We start from the raw sequence: 16,633 nt of genomic DNA, 5'->3' as shown, positions 1-16,633 counted from the left end.
TATGATTTTTTTTATTATTAATTTTGTGTAAAAACGATTGGATATCCAATTCAATAATTAGTTCAGAAGGAGATATCAAAATTGTAGTTCATAACATGGTTCACTTGCCAAACTGAAAGTGAAAGGTCAAGTTGAGCATGTTACATTATACCGTATCTCACACAGTCTGCTCTGGCTGTGTGCTGCACATTTTGTCCAATGTTAAAGGTCAGTTGTGTATTTCATGTATACAGGAAAGCTGCATACTGTGCACAGTATGCATACTGCAAAAATAGTACAAGTAATTTGCAGTATGCTGTTATGAACATAACGAAGATATGATTAGTAATCTGTCAAGGTCCAACTTGATGCTCATGTTACCAGCACATGTTTCTTTGATTGTACAGAAGCCTGATTTGTTAGCTTTAGCATGTCATCTTAACCCATGTGGGTTTGAAGATCTTAAGCTTCTTTCATACAGCAGGTTATGGTGCAGTCAAAAGCAATTTGTCCTAAATCACAAAGAAAACTATTATTGATGATGTATAATTTCGCTGTGCCAAGTCTGCCGTGTCTTCAGAAGTGATATGATAGGTGTGGGTGAGAAACAGATAAATATTTAAGTCCTTTATATACTATAAATCTCCACTTTCACTTTCTTTGTACATATCGCCACCTACTGGGCAAAGGGGGAGAATTTAAATTCTCCTCCTTGGCCTTAAATAATGAGCTGTCTCTCATCCACACCTATCATATTACTTATGAAGATATGGATTTAAACAATGGAGTAATTTAAATTACTTTTATGCTGCTTTATGTCCTTTTTGGAGCTTCAAAGCTCTGGCCACCATTCACTTGCATTGTATGGACCTACAGAGCTGAGAAATTCTTTTAAAAATCTTAATTTGTGTTCAGCAGAAGAAATAGAGGCATAAATATCTGGGATGGGTGACCTATCCCTTTAACATCAGTTATTAATTATGTTTAATACAATAAAGTTTAAATTTCATTTAATTTTGGAAGAATGTTGTCTTAATAATATCATGCTTAATAATTTTCTCACACAAAATAAATGGGCCTTTATACAAGAAAATATTTAGCTTTCGGAAGAGGATCCCTTGCTAGGGCATAGTCACATTTGTGAGTCCTAACCTTGCTACACTTTTAGAAAATAGGTACTATTTAAGGTACAAGGGTTGTTACTGGGGTGGTGCCCTCATGGTGATCTTTTGTACCTCTAGTTAAAATGTACATTTTGGGTACATAAGTGTACCCTAAGGACCTTTTGTGTACCTTTTTCCTCCTCTGGGAACCAAAAAAAACCCTGTACCCTTTTTCCGTCTCCTTATGTACACAAAGCTTCGGCACCACCCCAGTAACTGCTTTGTAACTAAAATACAACCTTTTTTCCCCCTGAAATGTATAGTGGTAAACAGCTGCTGCTAGTTTCACAGTGGTACTTGTATTGACGACAATGCGTCCAAATTGAGGCTAGCAGAGGAAGGGGAGGGGGCAGAATTGAACTTGCAATAGGACCAACCAAGCAATCGAAACGTGTGAAAACAGCTTTATATGACTACAGTATGTGTTTTATATGACAGTTTCTGCTACGCATGTCAGCACTTGATCAAGCTATTGATCTGTGTCTCTCACAAAGCAGCCTAAAAGCATCAGTGTTTCCTAAACCATATTAAATCAAAACTATTTATTAGATCTAGGGGTGTTCCAGACAGCAACGATGCTTGATCTATCATCAGCAAAGCAGCATGACACTGTAAAGGACTAAATAAAAGAAGTGCATCATAAAGGACCCTGTGGCTTTAAGGAACAGTGGGACAATTCATACGCAGCTTCTTAATAAATCTAATCTATAAGATGCAGCCTCCAGCTTGAATGTGACATTCAGAATGAAGCAATGAACTAGATCTGGCAACCTGTACAACGCATTGACATCAAACAGACAAGGATATGAAAAGTTGTTTCAAACAAAAGCGATTCAATTAAGGATAGCCACTTGTTAAAAAAAAAAATAGGCTGACGTAAAAGCGGGAAACAATGTATGACTCACCATTAAACCACATACAAAAACAGGTCAAACGATTAAGTGGTGTTAAATGCAACATGACTAACTAGAAACCACAACTGCCCGGACAACAGCGACTTCCTGTGACCATTCATCTGTCAGAACACACTACAGCTTACCACTATAGATGGGAGACCATGGCTAGATGTTGCACTTTTTTAATTCTGTGAACATTTCTCAGGTTTTTGAAAGTCAATTTCTGCAGATCCACATACAGTCTTAAAGTATTGGCTACTATATATATATATATATATATATATATATATATATATATATATATACATACATACATATGCATGTGCATACACACACGTGTGTGTGTGTGTGTGTGTGTGTGTGTATACACTCACCTAAAGGATTATTAGGAACACCATACTAATACTGTGTTTGACCCCCTTTCGCCTTCAGAATTGCCTTAATTCTGCGTGGCATTGATTCAACAAGGTGCTGAAAGCATTCTTTAGAAATGTTGGCCCATATTGATAGGATAGCATCTTGCAGTTGATGGAGATTTGTGGGATGCACATCCAGGGCACGAAGCTCCCGTTCCACCACATCCCAAAGATGCTCTATTGGGTTGAGATCTGGTGACTGTGGGGGCCATTTTAGTACAGTGAACTCATTGTCATGTTCAACAAACCAATTTGAAATGATTCGAGCTTTGTGACATGGTGCATTATCCTGCTGGAAGTAGCCATCAGAGGATGGGTACATGGTGGCCATAAAGGGATGGACATGGTCAGAAACAATGCTCAGGTAGGCCGTGGCATTTAAATGATGCCCAATTGGCACTAAGGGGCCTAAAGTGTGCCAAGAAAACATCCCCCACACCATTACACCACCAGCCTGCACAGTGGGAACAAGGCATGATGGATCCATGTTCTCATTCTGTTTACGCCAAATTCTGACTCTACCATCTGAATGTCTCAACAGAAATCGAGACTCATCAGACCAGGCAACATTTTTCCAGTCTTCAACTGTCCAATTTTGGTGAGCTCTTGTAAATTGTAGCCTCTTTTTCCTATTTTTAGTGGAGATGAGTGGTACCCGGTGGGGTCTTCTGCTGTTGTAGCCCATCCGCCTCAAGGTTGTGCATGTTGTGGCTTCACAAATGCTTTGCTGCATACCTCGGTTGTAATGAGTGGTTATTTCAGGCAAAGTTGCTCTTCTATCAGCTTGAATCAGTCGGCCCATTCTCCTCTGAACTCTAGCATCAACAAGGCATTTTCGCCCACAGGACTGCCGCATACTGGATGTTTTTCCCTTTTCACACCATTCTTTGTAAACCATAGAAATGGTTGTGTGTGAAAATCCCAGTAACTGAGCAGATTGTGAAATACTCAGACCGGCCCGTCTGGCACCAACAACCATGCCACGCTCAAAATTGCTTAAATCACCTTTCTTTCCCATTCTGACATTCAGTTTGGAGTTCAGGAGATTGTCTTGACCAGGACCACACCCCTAAATGCATTGAAGCAACTGCCATGTGATTGGTTGATTAGATAATTGCATTAATGAGAAATTGAACAGGTGTTCCTAATAATCCTTTAGGTGAGTGTGTATATATATATATATATATATATATATATATATATACACACACACATACACACATATATACATTTGCTTTTAAGTTTGACAGAAATTGTTATAATTTAACCAGATTTAGAATGGTGTTCACACAAAACCACTACCAGAGAAAATACACATTTGTGTAATTGGACTTTTGACTCCAAACCTAGTTACTAAGATAAAGGTCTTCTAAGAACTTCTCCATGTGTCGACTAGTTCTAGTCTCCACTATATAAGTTGTTTCACTTTCCAGCTTCTCTTTCATTACAAAATATTGATCCAAAAATATACAGTATAGAGCTACTCTGGTCACATAATAGTGAAGCATCTCTACAGGTAAAATCCATCACACTGGCACTGTGCAAAATTTGCATTGCAGTGTTTTTATTGACATTAAAATTCCCTGCTTTCAGTTAATGCTTGACGAGTACAAATTTTCTACCATTTTGACCCTCATTCAGGTTTACAAAAGAACAACTCAGTTGATGCACATCTGCACCAATACAGTACCGGCATTCCATTGTCTGGATGAGGTTTTTGTACATTGTACAAATCGTACAATTGCAGCAAACATAAAGACGGACTGAATGACTGGACCACACAGAACAGAGGCTTTTCTTTCATACAGGTACAGGTCTGCAAATGTTGACAGAAAAAATCCATTAACAATGTAATATTTAGTCATCCATTCAAGCCAACAATATAAAGCCTATTTTAATACAGATTATTAAGGTTCAAATAATAGAAACTGTCCTCAACAATGAATATTTTATGATGTAATGTTTACAGCAGGATTAACAAGCTTAAGACTTCAACATATTTAATTATTTACAATTATGTGTACCCAAGGTAGTCATTAGTGGTTGACCGATATGGGTTATTCAATCGCCGATAAAATTGAGATGGATGAATGTATGGATGCTTGAATGAAGACAGACCGACAGATAGATAGATCAGACAGACAGACGAACAGACGGATAGAACACTGTAAGGATACTGTGAAGGGAAAAGGGGAGGAGTGTAAGAGAAGAGCAAGACAAGGACGTAAACATGGTGACACAGCAGTCGAGCGAGGGAAGAGAGAGAGCCAGACAGCATGACAGCTTCCTTTAAAGCAGTGCCCATCAGGAGAGTATTTCTGCATTTTCATGCCACATCACAACGTGCAGCTTTGCCTTTTAAAGTGTCTGATTCAAGATAAGTCAAGGGCATTCCCTGTTACGAGTTGCGAGGGGTTGTCAGGCGTGGTGTATTAGCTTATTCAGCACAAGTGTGTTTGTGTGCGCGCACAATGTGCCTCCATATTACTTTGTAGGGAGTACTGAAAGATATAAATATTTCGTGTTTACAATTTAGTAGTGGAGACAAAGCTAATGGAGTTCTTAGTTACGTTTCATTTCAAATGTTAACATAGTCTTAAAATGTTTTGCCTAAAGGTTTGCTAGGAGAAATAAAATTAGAAACCGAAGAGACAATTGTTGACACAGTAAAATATAGAGTTATAAAATTATTGTGAATAGAAACAGACATTGGCACTGAGCATTTGTAGAGAAATGTTTGATTTCTTGAAAATCTTCAGATCTTTTTGATTGCAGACCAAGTCCAAGGTATCTGGGCAAATATGAACACGGTTTGTGACATTGTTGAGATCTCTCCTGAAAGTCTAGAGATGATTTGATGTTTTTTTTTTTACCCTCCTTTAATTTCATTGCTGTCTTGAAGAAACTATTGAGCTACAGAGATTTATTTGATATTATACAATTTAATGATATCAAATGAGACTTGAAATGCTCTCATTTACTCACCCTCATGCCATTGCAGATGTATATGACTTTCTTTCTTCTACTGAACACAAAGATTTATTGAAAAATATCTCAGCTCTGTTGACCCATTCAATGCAAGTGAATGGTGGCCAGAGCTTTGAAACTCCAAAAAGCACATAAAGGCAGTAATCCATACGACTCCAGAGGTTAAATCCATGCCTTCAGTAGCGATATGATGTGTGGATGAGAAACAGATCAATATTTAAGTCCTTTTTAACTATAAATCTACCACTTTCACACAGCCTTCTATGTGCGCTCACAAGAGCTCTTCTGTAGATTCGCATTCTTCGTGCATGTCGTCACCTACTGGGCCTTTGTGCAGCTAGGATTTATTGATATAGCTTTTTCCCCTCCTTTTTGTAAGGGGGTTAAAGGGAAAGGAGGGGGCGAGAACCGGCTTAACAATATAAACAATATTTAATTAAATAAAAAGACACACAAACACATACAGGGCAGCTGCCCGTAATTCTCTCTCTCTCGACCTGTCGTCACCGGCTGCCTTTATCCCTCGCACGCCCCATCAGGCTGATTGGGGACCGGGCACACGTTGTTCCAGCCTGGCCACGCCCTCCTCCGCTCTACACTTTCTTTCTTTCATCTCCCTGCCCAGTAGGTGGCGATATGCACAAAGAATGCAAATCACTAAAAAAACACACATAGGAGGGCTGATGAAAGTGTAGATCTGTTTCTCACCCACACCTATCATCTCGCTTCAGGAGATATGGATTAAACCACTGGAGTAGTATGGATTACTTTTATGCTGCCTTTATTTTTGGAGCTTCAAAGTTCTAGCCAAAATGTATGTGTACTGAATGGACCTACAGAGCTGAGATATTCTTCTTAAAATCTTCATTTGTGTTCTGCAGAAGAAAGTCACACACATCTGGGATGGCATGAGGGTGAGTAAATGATGAGAGAACTTACATTTTTGGGTGAAATATACTTTTGACCAATTAAAACGTACACTATTAATTGATAAAGTACATCATTCCTCCAAAATTCAAACGGACACAAGGGGGAACTAACACTTTTGTTTAACGGCCAATCAAGCACTTGTTGCTACCAAATGTTAAGGTACCCTGACATCGACCACATTTTGGATTGTTGATGACAAGCGGCATCTCCCATCAGGCATTTTTGCATCAATTTAAATGTGTGAACCTTTTTCCGTGGTGTGATAGCGCCTTGCGTGTGTTGCCTCAGAAACATGAGCTCTGGTCCCACAGAAACCAAGATGTAATTGCATTCACATAATTAATGATGAGCACGATTTGTAGGTTGCATTTTCCCTCTACGATTAAATTTTTACTCCACTGACAGTTGGGTTTAGGGTTGGTGTTTGGATTAGGGTGTATGGTTAATAAAATATACATTCCTGTTGACAGTATTACATCATTTACAACTAAAAAGAACTTGCTTTTGGCACCACTCTGTGGACATTTCACATGAAAACTGGAGCTCAAACGTGTTCATATGTTTAAAAATACTTCCAGTTTTGGCCACAGGCCAAATTTCAACAGATTTCAACCTTAGAACTTTCGACCCACTGTCGTCGAATTTCACAGCAAAAACAGTCTGAATCAGCCAGACTATCATAATAAGGTCTATCATTAGATCACATAATAAAATCATCCAAGAAATGGAGAAGACACAAATGAGCATACTGTAGGCACAAATTCATTTGAATGCTAAGAGATACAGTGTTTGTGGGTAAGGAGTGTGCAAGCATGAAAGCAGTAATGAAAACAAATCAATATTGCATGGTGTTTTCACTGTGTATCGGCTCTCAAAGAATGCTCTCTGCGATAAGACTTGCTTGACAAAAGCGGCTACCCCTCGCTGCCATCGGAGGGTCTCTGAATCACTGCCTCTGATGGTCCTCAATGGAACGTCCAGGATGCCCATACATGGGCTTACCCGTGTTCAAATGACATCAGAACTAACTCTCCTCAACTAGTTTCAACTTATTACCTTCAGTCGGAAAAGAACAGCTGTTTCCATGGCAACAGTAGAATGAGAGAGAGGTAATGACACGGAGAGGGAGAAGTGTGTCTGTGTGTGTTTATGTATGTGCGTGTGTTTTGGTGGGGGGCACAGATGCAGACATACTGTTTTCGTCTGTAAACTTCCTGATTACAGGATGTTGTTTGGGCTGACGAGGAAAAGACAGTGGTTTATTTTCTTGTCGATAGACATGAATGATCAAGCGACAATGTGAATGCAACAATAGGGTTACAAAAGGAAAGAAGAGATCACAGGTGTCAGTATTCCTGCTGAAAAGAACAGCATGAATATCTATGCTGGTTGAGGTTGGTTCACACTGGGTTTGTGCTGGTCTAGATGGTGGAATTCGCCTATTGCTATCATATGACATCGAAACACTTTCACTCACTAATACATTTAGAATGTTTACATTACATAACCAACTACATGTACAAGATTGTTCATGTGTGATCAAGTTGTGTGGTAGCTCAACTGATAGAGTGTTGCACTTGCATTGCAAAGTAGGAGTCCTGAAGAGCATACAAGTCCTCACATGAGCCGAAAGTCGAGTCATTTTAATTTGTACATGCATATTTGTTATGAAACACACATTGATTCAATGCAGCTTTAGTGAAAATGATTCTGTAACATAAAATTATGCTGTATTGTCTTTAATGTCTTACATGGGCTAGTGTCATAAAAGCACCACAAAATGATGTTTGCTAAAGCAATTGTATTAATCATCTCATATTTGCTTTTTATGACACTATCGGTTAGGTTTAGGTTTAAGGTTTAGGAAAGGGAGGTAAGTTTTGTTCATTTAAACCTCAATAGAGCATTAACCTTAAAGGGATAGTTCACCCAAAATGACAATTCTCTAATCATGTACTCACCTTCATTCCATCCCAGATGTGTATGACTTTATTTCTTCAGCAGAAATTTTTAGAAACATATCTTAGCTCTATAGGTCCACACAATGCAAGTTCATTTGCACTGTGTGATCAGACCTTCGTAGAGCCAAAAATCCCATAAAGGAAACACAAAAGTAATCATATGACTCCAGTGGTTAAATCCATATATTCAGATCAATATTTTAGTCCTTTTTTACCCTAAATTTCCACTTTAACTTTGAGATGCAAATAAAGGAAATGTGAAAGTGGAGATTTAGGGAAAAAAAACAACAAAATATTTGATCTTTTCTCACCCACACCTATTATAGCGTGAGAAAATGATCAGATAATTTTCAGTTTTAGGTTATCTATCCCTTTAACAATGTCATCTGTTTGGGAGAACATTTCACTTGCCTTTAGCGCCACAAAGCAGATGTTTTACCTTGGAAGTGCCGCAATACGTGTTATGTACCATGTAATATCATTTTGCAAGATCAGGCGCCAGCTATGATTGTCTTTTCAGTAGGGTAGAGACACGAAAATCAAAACTCGAGGCGGTTAACGTTCTAAAACTTCATTGCAAAGGTCCCAAGGGTGACACAAGCCACCTTTCTTGCCACAGTTTATCTTTAGCTGGTCTCCAATGTGTAATGGCAAGGTTTGGTCTCCACTCCATAGAAACAGTTATCCTGGCTGTTAGCTGGCCAGTCGTTTGCACAAGCGGCTCCACCTTCAACGAAGGACTCTGGCAGCTGTCATTCACAGACTAGATGTGAAACAGCACTCAGGAAGTGTGAGTGGCAGGGTGCAAGGAGTAAAGTCGCTCTCTTCCTCACTCTCTCTCCCTCCTCTGGGTTAGCTATGCCACGATTATACAGTTTCACTATTAACCATCATTAAAAATGTCACGGTTGATTTAACCGCAAGAATATTGAATCCACAGTTAAAACCGTGAAATGCTTTATTTAGATGTGCTTTAATAAACTGTTGCAGAACAAAAAAAACTGATGGATGCCTTGAACTAGGCTACATGATGCGCACCCACAATAATCTTGCATTTACGCATTTTTGAAGCACACCAGAGCACATCACTGAGCTCGGGATGCGCATAAGCGGTGTCTCACTGTCAAAAACTCACACCGTGGCATCCCTAATCTGGGTCTCGATGAAATGAGTGTATGAGTGTTGTGGGGGGTGCCAGGAGGCTCACTGAGGCAGCATGGAAGACTGCAGGCTGAAAACAGCGGTGACAAGCGGCAAGGTTGTCACAGCAACCGTCGACCTCCTTCAACCATGCATGTGCATGTACTGTATACGTCTGATTCTGTATTTGGGACTCATTATGAGCAGTGATAGACTGATATATCTGATCTTTAACTATATAACTGTCTGGCACAATAACAAAAAAATCAGCAGTCGATACCAATACCACTGAAATTTAATGATTATCGAAACAGATTTCAATACCACAGTAAAAACATATATGCAACTGAAAGATTAATCAGTGCTTTTCCAAGTAATTATTCTATCTAAACAGTTAGTAAACAATAATAAAGAAAATAAAGCGGTTATGAGCAGTGAGTGGTTTGTCACTTATATTGTTGTCAAATTTGTTGTGATAGTTAAATGGATAGTTCACCTTAAAATGAAAAATCTCTCATCATTTACTCACCCTTATCCCACCCATGTGTGTGATTTCTTTCATCTGCTGAACTCAAATTAAGATTTAAAAAATAATTTCTCAGCTCTTTTGGTCCATACAATGCAAGTGAATGGGTGCCAACATTTTGAAGCTCCAAAAATCACATAAATCAGCATAGAACTAATCCAGAAGACTCCAGTGGTTGAATAAATGTCTTCAGAAGGGATATGATAGGTATGGGTGAGAAACAGATACATATCCCTGCTCAGTCAATCTCCATTTTAACTTTAACTTTCACATTCTTCTTCTTGTGTTTTTGGTGATTCACATTCTTTTTCTTACCCACACCTATCAGCTTACTTCTGAAGGTATGGATTAAATCATTTGAGTCATATGGATTACTTTTATGATACCTTTATATGCTTTTTGGAGCATCAACATTTTGGCACCCATTCACTTGCATTGTATGGACCTACAGAGTTGAAATATTGTTCATATATCCTAATAATCATAATACCGTAATTTCCGGACTATTGAGCGCACCTGAATATAAGCCGCACCTGTCTATAAGCCGCAGGTGCCTACCGGTACATTGAAACAAATGAACTTTACTCAGGCTTTAACGAAACACGGCTTGTAACAAAAATAAATAGGCTTTAACAAAACACGGTGTGGCAGCGGGGGCGTGGTCAAGCGCCCGTCCGGGAGAGAAAAGCGGTAAGGGCGCTTACACCTGAGCTAAATTATGTTTAACACCGGTGTCTAATTTCAGTAAGCATGGGGAGAGCGGCATAAAAGGCAGCAGCCACAGAGCTGATAGAGTGACACACGTCAGTCTAGTGTTGGCGCATAGAGGAATTGAGAAACTTTATAAAATTGATTGTAAACATTGCTGTGGCCATTAAAAGCCTTACCTGGAACGTCAAGTGCCCTGCTGAAAACTGTCACACTGGTGCCCTAGTGCAATTTTCACTAGTTTTCCCAAGAAGGACACGTGAAGCAGGGCACTTGAAATTAGACACCGGTGTTAGACATAATTTAGCGCAGGTGTAAGCGCCCTTACAGCTTTTCTCTCCCGGACGGGCGCTTGACCACGCCCCCGCTGCCACGCACGGCTTGTAATAAAACATTTGCAGTAAACAGTAGCCTACCAATAAAGTCATTGGTCACTATCTTCCTCGTCCTGTTCACTGAAACCACTGAAGTCATCTCCTTCAGTGTCGGAGTTGAATAGCCTCAGATTTAGTTGTCTTTTTGCACTGAGTCAATTCATCACGCTGCTGTTTCCAACGTCTTATCATCGACTCATTAAGACCAAGCTCCCGTGCAGCAGCCAGATCAATCGCCTTCAACTTGAAAGCAGCATCATATGCGTTTCTCCATGTCTTTGCCATGGTGAGGGTGACAAAATTACTACTGTAATCAGAATGATGGGAAGTTTGAGCACGCTCAATTTAATCTAAACAGTAAACAAAAAAAGTTGTTTTGACCTTAACCAATTTCATTGGTCTAATGAAAGCTTCAGGCTGCCAAAAAACTGAGCACGTCACAGAATGGTTTTTTATTATTTTTTTTAAATAAAATTTGAAAGCGGGAAAAATCCATATATTAGCCGCGTCATTATAAGCCGCGAGGTTCAAAGCGTGGGAAAAAAGTTGCGGCTTATATTCCGGAAATTACGGTATGTGTTCTGCAGATGAAAGAAAGTCATACACATCTGAGATGGCGTGAGGACGAGTAAATGTTGAGAGAATTTTCATTTTTTGGTGATCTATCACTTTAATAGACAGTGGCAAGTCTATTAAACTGCTTTTACACAAATCTGATTTTGTCCCACCGGTTTACATTCACCTCAGAAAAAAAAAAAAGTGCATATACATGCACACCAGTGTGCTAAAAATTAACAAAAATCAGCTTTTTTGAACAGTATATCCATTGTTTATCATTTCAAACCTACACTTTTGCTTGAAAAATTTACATTAAAGTAAATGCCACTTGGTTTGCCACATATTTTGTATCAGCTTTTGTCATTACCCCAACATTTATGTCATTACCCCAATAAAGAAAAGCCATTTAAAGCTTTAACATTACATTACAAGTTGCCAGCTTATAAGGAAAAATATACTGATTTTCTGAATCAATTAAATTCCGGTTCACAAGCTTTTGACTCTTTTTGAGAGAGAGACCAGCGAGGCAAAGTAAAAGCAGAAATAATTTCAGAGAGTGACCTATATTCTTGAAACCTGCTGCCAGACAGTTCAGCACAGATGTTCCACAATCCCAACATTCCTAAAAGACATGCCACCACAACCAAAACGGTAACACTCTATTGTTGTCGCAGTTAATGTGAAACATTGATTTCTATTTTTGCACCACTAGCAACAGCATGCAGAACTGGTAAAACAATAACTGTTTCAAACAGGTTTCCTGAACACTTCTCAAATCTGCTATTGACCAGATCCACAGATAGCCCCGCCCTAAACTCACAGCATTGGTTGAGCCAATGTTGCTATGTTGGACTGGTTGGGACACTCAAACAAATAGAGCAATGTTTTGAAAGCACCACAAAATGACAATATTTATGGAAAAATGCATCGCCGCATCATGGTGCATCGATCTATTAGAGAAATGTTTAATGCATCGATTATTACATTTAAGAGTCGATTATCACTATAAATGAATACCCAATGTGCCCGTCTCATATTACACAGACCTTCTTGCAACAGATTAAAGGGAAAGACAGTGCATTTTGAAACAAAGAAAGTTTATGCAGCCGAGTTCACCCCACTAACCTATATAAGATCTAATGAATGGATGGATGGATATAGACAGACAGACAGACAGACAGATAGTTTGGCTTTCTGCACCATTATTCAAAACTGTTTGCATCCATTGACCAATGTAAATTCATTGTTGTTGCCTTCTTCATATATTAATTTTGTTTTTGTATCTCAATAAAAAAAAATATTTCTTCATAAACCAGTTTAAACACGAATAGAACTTCTAAGGCGGAAAACACTGACTCGTTCATTCTATAGTAAAGGTTACAGAATAGGGAGCGCTTTCTGTTCTGAAGGGAACTAACCAGTTGAATACAGTCACCTGTGATTAGACAATGACACGCAGCAGCTGCAAAAACATTTTAAAATTTTTTATTTTGCAGTGTGTGCCGCATACAGTCCAGCATGAAAATCGTGATGCATCATCATTTTAAGGTAGAGAACCGTAATCGAATCGAAGTCTGAGGAATCGTCACACCACTAATATTTCTACTTTTGGGGAACTCAACCAACAAATGGCAAACTTAGCGCTGTCTCTGCATATTAGGCTGATTGGAGAAATGTTTTTAACATTGAAAAATGACACACTTCACATTTAAAATTTCCTCATAAAGAATCAAGTCTTCCTTTGTAATATAACCTCAGATACAACATATGCTATATACAGAGGCTGCTTTATAAGGGGGAAATACACTGCAGCAAAGGCAAGTGAATGACTTGGTTTTCTGATGGGTGAGCAATAATGATTAAACAGAGCACTTTTAGCCAAGCGATTACTTTCACTGTTAATCTCTTTGCATGCAGCAAACAGGTGAGTGACTGCCTCAATGACTCAACCAGCGCTTGACACAACAGTTTCAGATTTAACCTGAATGGAACGGCTTTGAAATTAGCAAACTAGCTATGTATGTAGAGAACGCAAAGACTAGTGAATGACCATGTACAATAGAATTCATAGTTTTGACGAAATGGTCTGTGAAAATTAGACTTCCTTACAAACACAATGAGCCTTGACCTGAACAACTTCCTTCTAATATCAATGAGTTAACTTTAAAGCAAGGGAAATAGCAACTGATTCTTCCTCGTTAAACAAGGGCCATTGCTGATTGTTATGGGGGCTTGCTAACGTTTGGAGCAAAGTGTTCCATTGAATGAGGAACCACAGCCATATATAGGGACCAGAATATCACAGAGATACAGGGGTGGGCTTTTTGACTTGGGCCAGTAAGCAATCACCCAGCAATGTACTAGCAATCAACCACCCAAGCATTGTAGCAGCAACTTTTCCGATGGCAGGCACCACTCACATTTGCTTCAGAAAAATATAAATTCTCACTGCTTACTATTGGTTTTAACCAATCTATCTATAAAGACAGACAGAAATAATAAGAAAGGAAGATATAATAATTAAGTCTTATATCACCAAAAGGTATTTGACAACAGAATAGCTTACCGTCACCAAAGATGGTCAATGGTAAAGTTGCTACTGTAAATATCATGCATAAAGTTTGACACATAAGAGAAATGAATAAAGCAAGTTGACTAGCAGTTTGTTAAAATATGTTGTAAGTAGTCCTGCCAGTCATGTAAACAGTACTTCTGTTTGCCTAGTGAGCATAAACAGAAATAACTTGTAAGACACTGATTGAATCCAGCCTCATTCATGCTTCGTGGAGCCTGCACAGGTTTGACAGCAGTTAATACAAGCTTACTGTTTTAATATCAAAACCACGCAGTTAAGGTTTCCCCTGAAAACGTCTGAAAACTACACTGTAAAAGGCCTCAATGCAATTGGAATCAATGCAGCTTTATTCTGATATATTACATATTTTCCTTTCACTTGATTAAAACCAGTTAATTTAGATATTATAAATTGTTTTAAGGAGTAATCTGGGTTCAATACAAGCTCAATCGACAGCATTTGTGGCACAATATTGCTTACCACAAAACTTTCTTTTGACTTGTCCGTCCTTTTCAAACAAAAAGCAAAAATCTGAGGAATTTACAGCACAATGGATGTGAATGGGACCAATCCGTAAACATTTTAATTCTCACTATTTTTTAAAGTATAGCCACAAGACAAACAATATGAGTTTAAACATGATTTTAATGTTCATATTAATACGAGGGCTTTTATAAAATGATAATTCACATTTCTGCTTTGAAACCCTCAAAAATTGGCCCCATTCACTTCCACTGTAAATTGATAAATTATTATTATTAATATATATATATATATATATATATATATATATATATATATATATATATATATATATTTTTTTTTTTTTGTGTGTGTGTGTTAATAAACATTATGCCAAAAATGCTGTCAATTGAGCTTAGCTTGTACTGAACCCCGAATATTCCTTTAAGTTAACAGGCAAATAAAAAATAATTTAATGCAATATTGGCAAGAGACCTGTTCTAATTATTACATGGAAGTAAAAAAAAGGAATGTAATAGTGATTGCATTCACATTACATGACTTTAAAATATTATAGACAAATAAGACTAATATAGTATGTGTGGGTATGTTTAAGTCAGTGTTTTAAATGAGTCACTCTCAATTCAGTTGAATAAATCAATAAAGACTTACTTTCCAATACACGGGAACAAGCAACACTCTAGAGCTGTTCCCCCATGAAAGGGCCCCACCCTTTTAAAAAAAGCACTTGACCTTCCTGTGTTCACTGTGACATTCATTAACTCACAGTAGCAACCTGGCAACCTGTGGTTGATCACTACTGTTTAGAAGCCAAATTACGTACCATGACATTCAGAGCTGAACGGCTCACCTGTTAACATGGGCCACGTTCCCTGATTTGGTGTGAGATAACCTTTGAGGGGAAAAACATAGTAACTTGTTTACATCTGTCGTCTTTACTAGAGACAACATTTGGGGCTTAGTTAACAAGCACCAAGGGATTTAGGTATGCTGGAAGACGTCAGTAGAGCGCTGCGGCTCAGGCCTTGACAAGTCCATGTCGGAGAGACATGTTGTGGTTTGAGCTAAGCGGATGATAACCATTGAGTCCCCCCTCCCTCTCTAATCATAGGCTAATTGGCTAAAATCTGGCAGGCTGGATTATTAACGTTAATTCGAGCCAGTAAAGTTCAACGAGCGAAACTGGAGCAGAAACGTGCCCTCGAGCGATATTCCATGCATGGCATCGATGTAAATTACACTGTAAAAAGTAGTAACCCCCTGTAATTGTTTAAAGGATAGGCCTATATTAATACTTGTTTTAAACCCTTATTTGTGTTGGTGTAAACTAATGTAGCTAGGTAAATTTTAAAGGTGCTCTAAGGGATTTTTACAGTTCTAGAACACGTATATAGCGATCTCAAAACATTGACAATCGTAAAACTGATCGCGGGCCGCGGCCAATACGTTTTTTCACTGTTTACATAAACTAGCGTTGTCAAAGAGACAGGTGTGATATGTCATTGCACATATTTTATTTAAATCTTTCAGGAAATAGGGATTTTCATTTAATAATAATAATAATAATAATAATAATAATAATAATAATAAAACGCTTTCAGCACCTTTTAAGATATTTTAAATAATATTTTGTTTTGAAGCGAATCAGTTAAAGGGACAGTTCAGCCAAAAATGAAAAATCTCTCATAATTTTCTCACCCTCATGCCACCCCAGATGTAGGCTATATGATATCTACTGCTGAACACAAACGAAGATTTTTAGAAACATATCTCAGCTCTGTAGGTCCATACAATGCAAGTGAATGAGTTCCAAAATTTTGAAGCTCCACAATGCACATAAATGCAGCATGAAAGTAATTCACGTGACTCTAGTGGTTTAATCCACATCTTCAGAAGTAATATAATAAGTGTGGGTGAGAACCAGATCAATATTTAA

At 38.3% G+C, this 16,633-nt stretch overlaps 1 protein-coding gene across 1 annotated transcript in view; it reads right to left on the bottom strand.

Annotated features, from left to right (window-relative positions):
- LOC127640596 (E3 ubiquitin-protein ligase znrf1) overlaps positions 1 to 16,633 on the bottom strand; it is a 40,584-nt gene that overhangs the window by 22,384 nt on the left and 1,567 nt on the right. The gene's annotated exons all lie outside the window — the stretch shown is intronic.

This window comes from Xyrauchen texanus, chromosome 49, assembly GCF_025860055.1.
Source record: "Xyrauchen texanus isolate HMW12.3.18 chromosome 49, RBS_HiC_50CHRs, whole genome shotgun sequence".
Taxonomy (NCBI): Eukaryota; Metazoa; Chordata; class Actinopteri; order Cypriniformes; family Catostomidae; genus Xyrauchen; species Xyrauchen texanus.
This window is presented reverse-complemented; position numbering and strand designations above follow the sequence as displayed.